Genomic DNA, 10241 nt, shown 5'->3' with positions numbered 1-10241 from the left:
TAGAGCTACCCTATTACCCAGCAATCGCACTACTGGGTATTCACCCTAAAGATACAAATGTAGTGATCCAAAGGGGCACATGCACCCGAATGTTTATAGCAGCAATGTCCACAATAGCCAAACTATGGAAAGAACCTAGATGTCCATCAACAGATGAATGGATAAAGAAGAGGTGGGGTGTGTGTGTGTGTATGTGTGTGTGTGTGTGTGTGTGTACACACACAATGGAATATTATGCAGCCATCAAAAGAAATGAAATCTTGCCATTTGCGATGACGTGGATGGAACTAGAGGGTATTATGCTGAGCGAGATAAGTCAATCAGAGAAAGACAATTATCATATGATCTTCCTGATATGAGGAATTTGAGAGGCAATGTGGGGGGCTTGGAGGGTAGGGAAGGAAAAAATGAAACAAGATGGGATCGGGAGGGAGAAAAACCATAAGAGACTCTTAATCTCACAAAACAAACTGAGGGTTGCTGGGGGTGGGGGGTAGGGAGAGGGTGGTTGAATTGTGGGCATTGGGGAGGGGATGTGCTATGGCGAGTGCTGTGAAGTGTATAAGCCTGACAATTCACAGACTGTACCCCTGGGGCTAGTAATACATTATATGTTAATTAAAAATTAAAAACTTAAAAAAAGAAAATTAAGTGGGTATGTTAAGATTACTTAGAAGCACACCTTTCCATAACTGCAACTAAGGACAAATCTGCAGGCCTGAAAAAAAGCACGGAAGGTCTAAGCAAGTCCATGGAGGTCCTTAGACCCGGGGGCTGGGAGTGGGGACTTTTCTCTCTTCCCCAAACCTGTCTGTGCTGCTTGTGTCCAGGACAGTCTCAGTGGCCCCTGTGATTTCAAATGTCCTGTGTCACCTGTGCTCCTCTCTCTCTTTACTCAGGGAGGCTGGATGTGCAAGGCATCCATGCCTCGGAGGAATTCCTGGGGGCAGCGACAGGAGAAGTCGCCACGCCAGCCATCAGTATGATCTGTGTGGTCCTCGGACAGAGGCACCAAGGTCAGAGGCTTTTATCCACCCCTCTTTGTGTCCACTCCCTCACCCTTGCTTCCTGGGATCACTCACAAACACTTGATCTACCTATTTTTTCCTCTCTCTTTTTCTTATAATTAACGTTTTAATCAGCTGGAATTGATTTTATAGTATGAGGAGTGACTTGGTGTTTTTCCAGTGGACTCACTAGTTGTCCCAAGCACACCTGTTGAATAACTCATCTCTCTCCTGTCTCAGTAGTGCCTTGAAGTGGCACTACCACCGTGGTCTGCCCACCGGTCCATACCCCATGGTACTCCTTGTAAGGCCCTGGTCCATCCCTTGAGCTCCACCCTGTGGACAGTCTCCGCCCAGGCACCAAGATGCCTTCTTGGCAGCCTGTACATTTCCTGATGCTTCCGGTCCTCCCTTCCTTCTCTGAGCTCCCTCTCCATCTTCTCAGCTATGCTCCACCATTCCTGAGGTATGAGGCTGCCCTAGGCCTGCCCTCCGTGCTTCCCTCTCTGAACTGTAAAGGCGCTCTCTCCTAAAACACAACCCCCAGGATGCATCTGGATCTCAGCTTTTCTCTTGGGCACCAGACTGACTGCCTGGTGAGGCTCTCCCCTTCACTCCTCAGCGCCATCCTCTGGGGCTTTAATGAACATGTGTGAGCTCACACACTCACACAGGCATGCACGTGTAGAAGCATTCATGCACATAATCCCACACAAATGTATGAACACATACAGTTGTGATAAGACATCTATTTTATGTAGAAGAACCTCAGACTCAGGGATGTGTCCCAAGTCACACAACTACTGAGTGGCAGGACCCAGATTTCCAGTGCTTTCAGCTCTACTCTGGGTGTTTTTTAATCACAGATTTATAAAAATACAGGGTTCTGTAACAGGGAAATAAAATGAGAGAATCCACATTAAGCAGTCATCCCAGTGCCTGGGAGTATAAATGCTACATAAACAATAACTGTGGGGAATAATGATTGCTATGGTCATTGTCAGCCACAGGCCGGGACTAGAGACACGGACGGGCGGCCCACTCCATCCCTGTCAGGCAGGAGGCAGGCGGGGCTGCCGCCCTTCTGCATTTTACTGTCTTTGGTGTCCCCTCCTGGCCACTACGTGTAACTCACAGTGATGAGGGCTAGGAGGGGAGCCCAAGCACAGCAGCCCGCTTACCTCAGGACACTGGACTCAGACAGGTGGGATGGTCCTCCCCCTTTACTCCAGGATCGTGAGAGAAGGCAAGTCTTCCGCACTGCTGGGAGCTGAGGTTGTCTCCTGCCTGAACACACATAGGCACACACTCACGCCCAGCCACAGTATGTGCACACACTCCTGTGCTCTTCCTCTCACATGGGAGGGCCCCCTAGACTTGTACCCGGCTTGGCACGAGTTACTATCAGAAAGGCACATGGTATCAGAGCTGTGATGACTTCATTTGTTTGTTTGTTTTTAAAGATTTTATTTATTTATTTGACACAGAGAGAGAGATCACAAGTAGGTAGAGAGGCAGGCAGAGAGAGAGGAAGGGAAGCAGGCTCCCTGCTGAGCAGAGAGACCGATGCGGGGCTCGATCCCAGGACCCTGGGATCATGACCTGAGCTGAAGGCAGAGGCTTAACCCACTGAGCCACCCAGGCGCCCCATGACTTCATTTGTTGACTGTATAGATGGGGAAACTGAGGCCCTAAAAGAGGACACAGCATTTGCTGACTGTGCACCAGGGCCAGGTATTAGGGTAGCAAGGAATATGCCATTTGTGGTCAGTTTCCAGTTCAGAAAACAGCACCCAGGGACCAGTAAGGACATTGTCCAGGACCTTAGCATCCACTGGGAGAAGCAGGTGTCTCAACAAACAGGCACAACAAAGAATCATGAGAGAAAGGATGGACACCTTTGCAGAGCCCACAGGAACCAGGACCCAGCAGTCAGGGGATGATGGAGGGGACTCCGGGGCTGAGCATGAAAAACAAGATGTTACTGGAGATCAAGAAACAAGCAGGGCACGATGGGCAGGGAGGACAGTGCTGAGGCTTAGGTGGAGGAGCAGCAGGGCAAAGTCCCCTGGAAGAAGGCTAGGGATGAACAGGATGGTGAACTGAGCTCCTTCTCCCCCAGTCCCAACACAGGCACCCAGGGAAGGCAGCAGCTGCCACCACCTGACACAGGGCCAGGAGCATTCCCACACCTCTTCCCCTGTGAACCCCCAAGGATTCCCATTTTACACATGAGGACTGGAGCACAAGGAGGCTTAGTAACTTGTTTAAGGCTGTACAACTTAATGGTGAGGGCAGGATTTCAATCAGGCAGACTGGTTCCAAAACTTACCCCCTTTTTAAAGAAAATTATGGTAAAATACACATAAAACTTAGGATTTTAGGCATTTTTAAATGTACAGTTCAGCGGTATTATTAAGTATATCCACACTGTTCTGCAGTCATCATCACCATCTATCTCCAGAACTTCATCTTCCCAAACTAAAACTCCAAAGCCATTAAACAAGAGCTTCCCTTTCTCCCTCCCTGTGACCCCTGGCACCCACTGTTTTACTTTCTGTCTCCATGAATTTTCCTATTCTAGGTACCTCGTGCAGGTGGACTCATGTAGTATTTGTCCTTTTCAGTCTGGCTTATTTTACTAAGCATATCTTCAAGGTTCATCCAGGATGTAGTATGTGTCAGATTTTCCTTCCCTTTTTTGAGGCTGAGTAATATCCCATTGTCTAGATACACCACATTTTGTTCATCCATTCACCCACTGATGGACACTTAGGTTGTGTCCACCTTTTAACTATGGACATGGGTGTGCTAATATCCTTTCTTTTTTTTTAAGATTATTTATTTTAGAGAGAGAGAGTGAGAGCAGGGATAGGGCAGAGGGAGAGGGAGAGAATCTCTAGCAGACTCCCTGCTGCACGTGGAGCCCAGTGTGGGGCTCAATCTCATGACCCTTGATCATGACCTAAGCCAAAATCAAGAGTCGGATGCTTAACCGACTGAGCCACCCAGGCGCCCCCAAATATCCTTGCTTTAAAAAAATGCACACTCTTGGCACCGTGCAGAATCACCTCTCATAAACCCCAGGGTAAATGGCATCAGTATGGAAGGGCAGGAAATGAGGTGAGAGAGCCAGACAAGATCTGGTGCGAGAGAGAAAGAGCTGCAGGCCAAGGAGGTGCCCTGAGAGACACCACAGGGGGAGGAACGCCTGCTAAGGAAGCGGTGTGGGGTCTACCTCCCAGAGACACCCTCCGTGTCAGAGTGGCAGCAGCCCCAAAGGTGGGGGGTGGGTCTTGGCAGCTTGCAGAAGCCTGTGCTCCTCTTCATTCCTGCTAGGCTCATCTTCACACAGTTTGCTAGCCAGGAGCCCAGGCCAGGAGGAAGGCAGCTGACCAGCAAAATCTATCAGAGAAGTGGACAGCATCTCAGCAGTAATGACAAACAGAGGCAGGACCCCCTCCCACACAGGGCAAATGCACCTGGCTATGCAGCTAACTGCCAGCTGCACTCTCTGTGCTCTCTGAAACAAGGGAGCACTTACCTGGCAAGGCACAATAACAGCAGATGAAAATGTTCCAGGCCTGGACAAACAGATCTCTGGCCTCTCTCCGCTCCCTTCAGCCTAAGCAAACAGAGAAACATTGTGGATATGTTAAAAGATTCACTAGCTCCAAAGATGTAGGCCAACTAAACAGATGAGGCTGTTAAAAATCAGAATCTCTCTAATTCAAGTTACAGAAACATGTGAACTCTTACCCAACAGAGAAGATGTGTTCGTTCTCAAGCTCGTGTAGAGCCTTTGAAAACACTGGCCCTGTGCTGGGGGAGCAAAGAGACCACACCTTCCACAATCCACAGTCTCTCGCCAGGTTCAATAAAATGAGAAACAATAAGAAGACAAGGTTAAAAATACATTTTGGAAACAAAATTAATTTCCACAATGGAAATTACAAAAACATCTGGAACTCCATGACAATAAGGTATTCATATAAAAATTATAGACTTCCACAAAATTGGTATTTAGAGAGAAATTTATATCATTAAATGAATTTGTAATAAACATGATGGAAAGAGACAGAAGAGAAAGCTGAAGGAAAAAAGCTGATGGGTGGAAAAAAGAACCTAAATTGAAAAACACTTTAGAAACATACTGCTATAGGGTTACCTGGGTGGCTCAATGGGTTAAGCCTCTGCCTTCGGCTCAGGTCATGATCCCAGGGTCCTGGGATCGAGCCCCGCATCCTCCCCTCTCTCTGCCTACTTGTGATCTCTGTCTGTCAAATAAATAAATAAAATCTTTAAAAAAAAAAAAAGGACTGCTATAAAAGTATGACCTGTTGGATATGTCTAGAGAAGTATTCAGAATAGTCTTAAGTATATATGCATGTACCTAAGTAGTATAAGAAAGGTATAATTAAGCAAATAATACAAGAAGATTTCTTTAAAAAGGAAGAAACAAGATACAAAGTCACTTAACTTAAAAACAACCGTAATAAAAGTAGACTTGATAAAATCCAAAACTGGTTCCTTGAAAAGATCATTAAAATAAGCAAACCTCTGGGAAGTCAAGCGAAAGAAAAAAAGAAAAGGTGTAACTATGAAAACATTAGATTAAAAAGTGACATGACTACAGATATGAAGGAGATATTTTAAACCACAAAAAGTAGATACAGCTTCATTGTGGTTGGTTTTGTTTTCTCTGGAGGAAGTAGAAGATTTTCTTGGAATGCATAAATCACCAAAATTGGCTTACCAGGAAGCAGAAAATCTGAAAAGAACAATAAACATAGAATGAACAAAACAGGTAATGAAGGCATTACGGGGCTCCTTGAGCCTTCAGGGATACAGGATTGTCATTACAAAGTTACAAAACCACAGGAGAAAACAGGAAGCTCCCAGTTCCCTCTACATGATTAACACACTTTCTACAGGACCACACACACACACACACACACACACACGTCTGCATACGCGCGTACATGCGAGCACACATGTGTTTGTGCACATACACACACAGAGGGACATGTTGCAATGATGTAGAAAGGTCTCCCAAGACACGTATACTAGCAAAAATAGAAAGTTCCCAAATTAAACAGTTCTGTGTGTTTGTTTTTTTAGACACTCCACGCAGGAAAATTTAATTGTCTAAAAGAGATCTGGAAGATACATATAGGATCAGCATGGTCAGCTGTGGGGAAGATAATGAGATGAGAGTTCCGGAGAGAATAACAGAGGGAACTGATTCTGTTTACACTCTTCCTATATTGTTGGAATGTTTACAAACTGAATATATTCATATATTACTTCAAAATAATTACTTTTTTCAAAATAATTAAACTAAGTGTAAATCAATCAATACAAGTAAATAAAACTAATAACTAATAACTTGTAATAGTAACTTGAAGAGAGAAGTAATAGTGTCTTTAAAGATTTTTTTTAAAGTAATCTCTACATCCAGTGTGGGACTTGAATTCAGAACTCCAAGATCAAGAGTTGCATGTTCCGTGGTCTGAGCCAGCCAGGTGTCACAAGAAAATTAATAGTTTAACAATTACTAATTATCTTTAGGCTAAAGAATAAAAATTAAAAATTTAGAAAACATGTGGAAAGATCTTTTATAATAGGAGGATATTTAAAGTTGAAGATCATTTTTTAAATTAAAGAGGTAGGAATGAATCACTCAAACAGGACACAAAACTCTCAAAGCCATAAAGGAAAATAAATACTAGATTTGACTGTACAAGCATTTAAAACCTCTGTATAAAGAAAAGAATCGCAGACTTGTCAAAAGACTAGTATGTGTCATATTAGGGAAAAAAATATAAGATTTATAAACAACCTCAAGATTTATATCCAAAATATATAAAGAGGTTTTACAAAATTAATATGGCAAAGCAACCCAACAAAAAAATGAGCAAAGGATATGCACAAATCACAGAAGATTATGAGAATGGCAAATGAACACTGGAAAACATGCTGGAGCCTTCTGGTTATCTAATAAAAATGCAAATTTAAACAATAATGAAATATTTCTTGTGTCTGACAGACTGGCAAAAATTAAAAGTATCGAGCACATTTACCACTGGCAGGAATTGGGAAAATTCTCAATTATTTTTCAGGTAATTCCTCTTATCTATTGATTTTTTCTTCTCCTTCTGGCAGCTGTATGAGAGGAATGTCTCTAATGAATGTCTCTAATGGCCTTTCCTCATCTCTCCTAGAAGAGCCCCAACCTGATCCCCGCTCATTCATTTTTTCCTTCTCCTCTTTAAACTTCTCATCGAGTTTATCATTTCAGTACTTATATTGTTCATACATAATATCCCCAGCTGGTTCTTCTTCATAACTGCCTCTAGCCTATTTCCAATATCCTCTTGAGGATATTTATTATGCACATGTAAATGCTTTTTCTGTCTTGTCTATTTATCTGCTCCCTCTGGTGTTCAGTTTGTGGTCTTTCCCTCTCCGGATTTACTCTTCTCATCCTCTATCTCCCTCAGGATTTCTCATGGCTTTTTATCTTAGATTCTGGGCTCTATCGATTAATTTTCGATGTCCCTTCTGTGACATCTCTAAGGTTTGGGCTCATAGGATAGCTAGCAATCCATATTGATTAATTATTATTATTAATTATTATTAGGAACCAGAAGCAAATTTACAAACAAAAGTCATATCATCAGATGTTTTCATGGGTAAAGAAAATGGATGTATGAAGACATTGCTGGTGGGAGTATGAAGTGTTACACTCTTCAAGGGCCAGATATTGTGGCAACATATTCAAATGACAAAAAATAGACTGGATGTTCCATTATAAGATGGTGTAGACTTGCCTGTCTGCTTCTTCCCTCTAATATCACTAAATACACTAGGAATAATCTAACAGGCAATCATAAAAGGATGCTATGAGGAGGAACAGGAAGGCAGACTGGCCAGGAGGCACAGGACTTGAGGAATGACTTTAGGAATAAGTTCCTGAGTTTCTTTTTATCTCCCATTTAGTCCATTTGAGTTGCTATAACAAAAATACCATAAACTAACTAAGTGGTTTGAACAACAGAAGTTTCTTTCTCACAGTTGTGGAGGCTGGGAAGTTTACGATGAAGGCACTGGTAGAAGGTGAGGGAAGTAAAGGAAGGGGAGGGAAGAGGAGGAGAGGAGAAGGTAGAGAAAGGACAAGGCAAAATTATTCCTTGATACCAAAAGTACAATCCATAAAAGGGAAAATTGCAAAATTGGACGGCATTAGAATTAATTTTTTATTGCTCTGCAAAAGATCCTGTTAAGATGATGAAAAGACAAAATACAGACTAGGATGAAATATTTGAAGATCATATACCTAAAAATTTCTGTCTAGAACATATGAAGAACTCTTAACATTAAACAAATAAAATTGAAACTGTAAAAAGAAATGAACAGATACTTGAGAATATATAGACAGCAAATAAGGACATGAAAGGATGGTCAACATCATTAACCTTTAAGGAATTGGAGAGCCCCAGGCAACAGGAAAGTACCAGGGAAATCATGGAGTAGGAGAAGTTCAGAACAGTGTTTTGAACTCCTGAGCTCCCTCCTAAGCTGTGAATGTATAGGTCTGACCCTAAACAGTGTATCACTGAAGAGATAGATCCATGTCCAGAACCCATATAGGCTACTGCATAATGCACACATGAAACTGACCGAAAGAACACCACTAGAGCTTTGTAAATGGAACTAACAACTGTCAGAACTCACAGAAGGCTTGTTAGGACTTGCAGCTAAACAGCACTTACAGGAACATGCATAGCATTAAATGCTTGTATTAGAAAAGAAGAAAGGTCTCAAATCATTAATCTAAGCTTCAACTTTAAGATATTAGAGAAGAAGAGCAGGATAAAATCAAGGCAAGCTCAAGAAAAGAAATAATAAAGAACAAAAACCAATGAAAATGAAGAGTAACAGAGAAAATCAAAACCAGAAGCTCATTCTTAAAAAAAAAAAAAGCCAATAAAATTAATAAATCCCTAAGAAGACTGACAAAGAACAAAAGTAGAGAAGATACAGATTACTAAGATCAGGAATAAAGGAGATACTATCACTACAGACCTCAAAAGATGATAAAATGATGGGAAGGGAATCCTACAAATAATTCTATGCCCATAAATTTGGTAACTTAGATGAAATAAACTAATTCCATTTCATAATCTATCAAAAAATTCACTCAAGATGAAATAGATAAGTTATAGACTTATCTATAAGTTTTAGTTATATCTATAAGTTATCTATAACTTATAGATTTATCTGTAAGTTATAACTTATCTACATAGATAACTTTTAAGACTAGCCTTATAACTATTAAAGATACCGATACATTTTTTATTTCATTTTTTTAAGGATTTTATTTATTTATTCGACAGAGAGAGACACAGTGAGAGGGAACACAAGCAGGGGAGCAGCAGAGGGAGAAGCAGGCTTCCTGCTAAGCAGGGAGCCCGATGTGGGGCTCGATCCCAGGACCCTGGAATCATGACCTGAATCGAAGGCAGATGCTTAATGGCTGAGCCACCCAGGCGCCCCCTGAAAACATTTTTTAAAAATCTGTAGGCCTACATGCTTCACTGCCAAATTCTTTTTTTTTTTTTTTTGCTTTTTTTTTTTTTAAATTTTTTTTCAGTGTTCCAAAATTCATTGTTTATGCACCACACCCAGTGCTCTATGCAATATGTGCCCTCCATAATACCCACCACAGGCTTACCCCACCCCCCCAAAAAAACCCTCAGCTTGCTTCTCAGAGTCCAGCCAAATTCTATCCAACATTTAAAGAAATAACACCAATTCCATTTAATCACTTCCAGAAAATACAAAGGGAGAGAACACTTCCTAACTCATTTTATAAGGCCAGCCTTACTCTGACACCATAATCAGAAAAAGACACAAAAACTCTGTAGATCCGTATCTCTTACAAACACATATATAAAAATGCTCAACAAAACATCAGTGCATCAAATATAACAAAATAGTAAAAGAATACTATGCCATAACCCAATGGGGTTTATCCCAAGAATGCAATGTTGGTTCACTATTTGAAAAAGAAATCCATGTAATCCACCATATTAACAATCTAAAGATGAAAACCACATGATTATATAAATGGTGCAGAAAAGGCACTTGGCAAAATTCAATACCCATTCATGATTTAAAAAGAATTCCCAGCTAACTAGAATGGAAAGGAATTTCCTCAAACTGGGAAGA

This window comes from Lontra canadensis, unplaced genomic scaffold, assembly GCF_010015895.1.
Source record: "Lontra canadensis isolate GAN:19392208 unplaced genomic scaffold, GSC_riverotter_1.0 scaffold3, whole genome shotgun sequence".
Classification (NCBI taxonomy): domain Eukaryota; kingdom Metazoa; phylum Chordata; class Mammalia; order Carnivora; family Mustelidae; genus Lontra; species Lontra canadensis.
The sequence above is the reverse complement of the archived record's forward strand: the minus strand, read 5'-3'. Positions refer to the sequence as shown.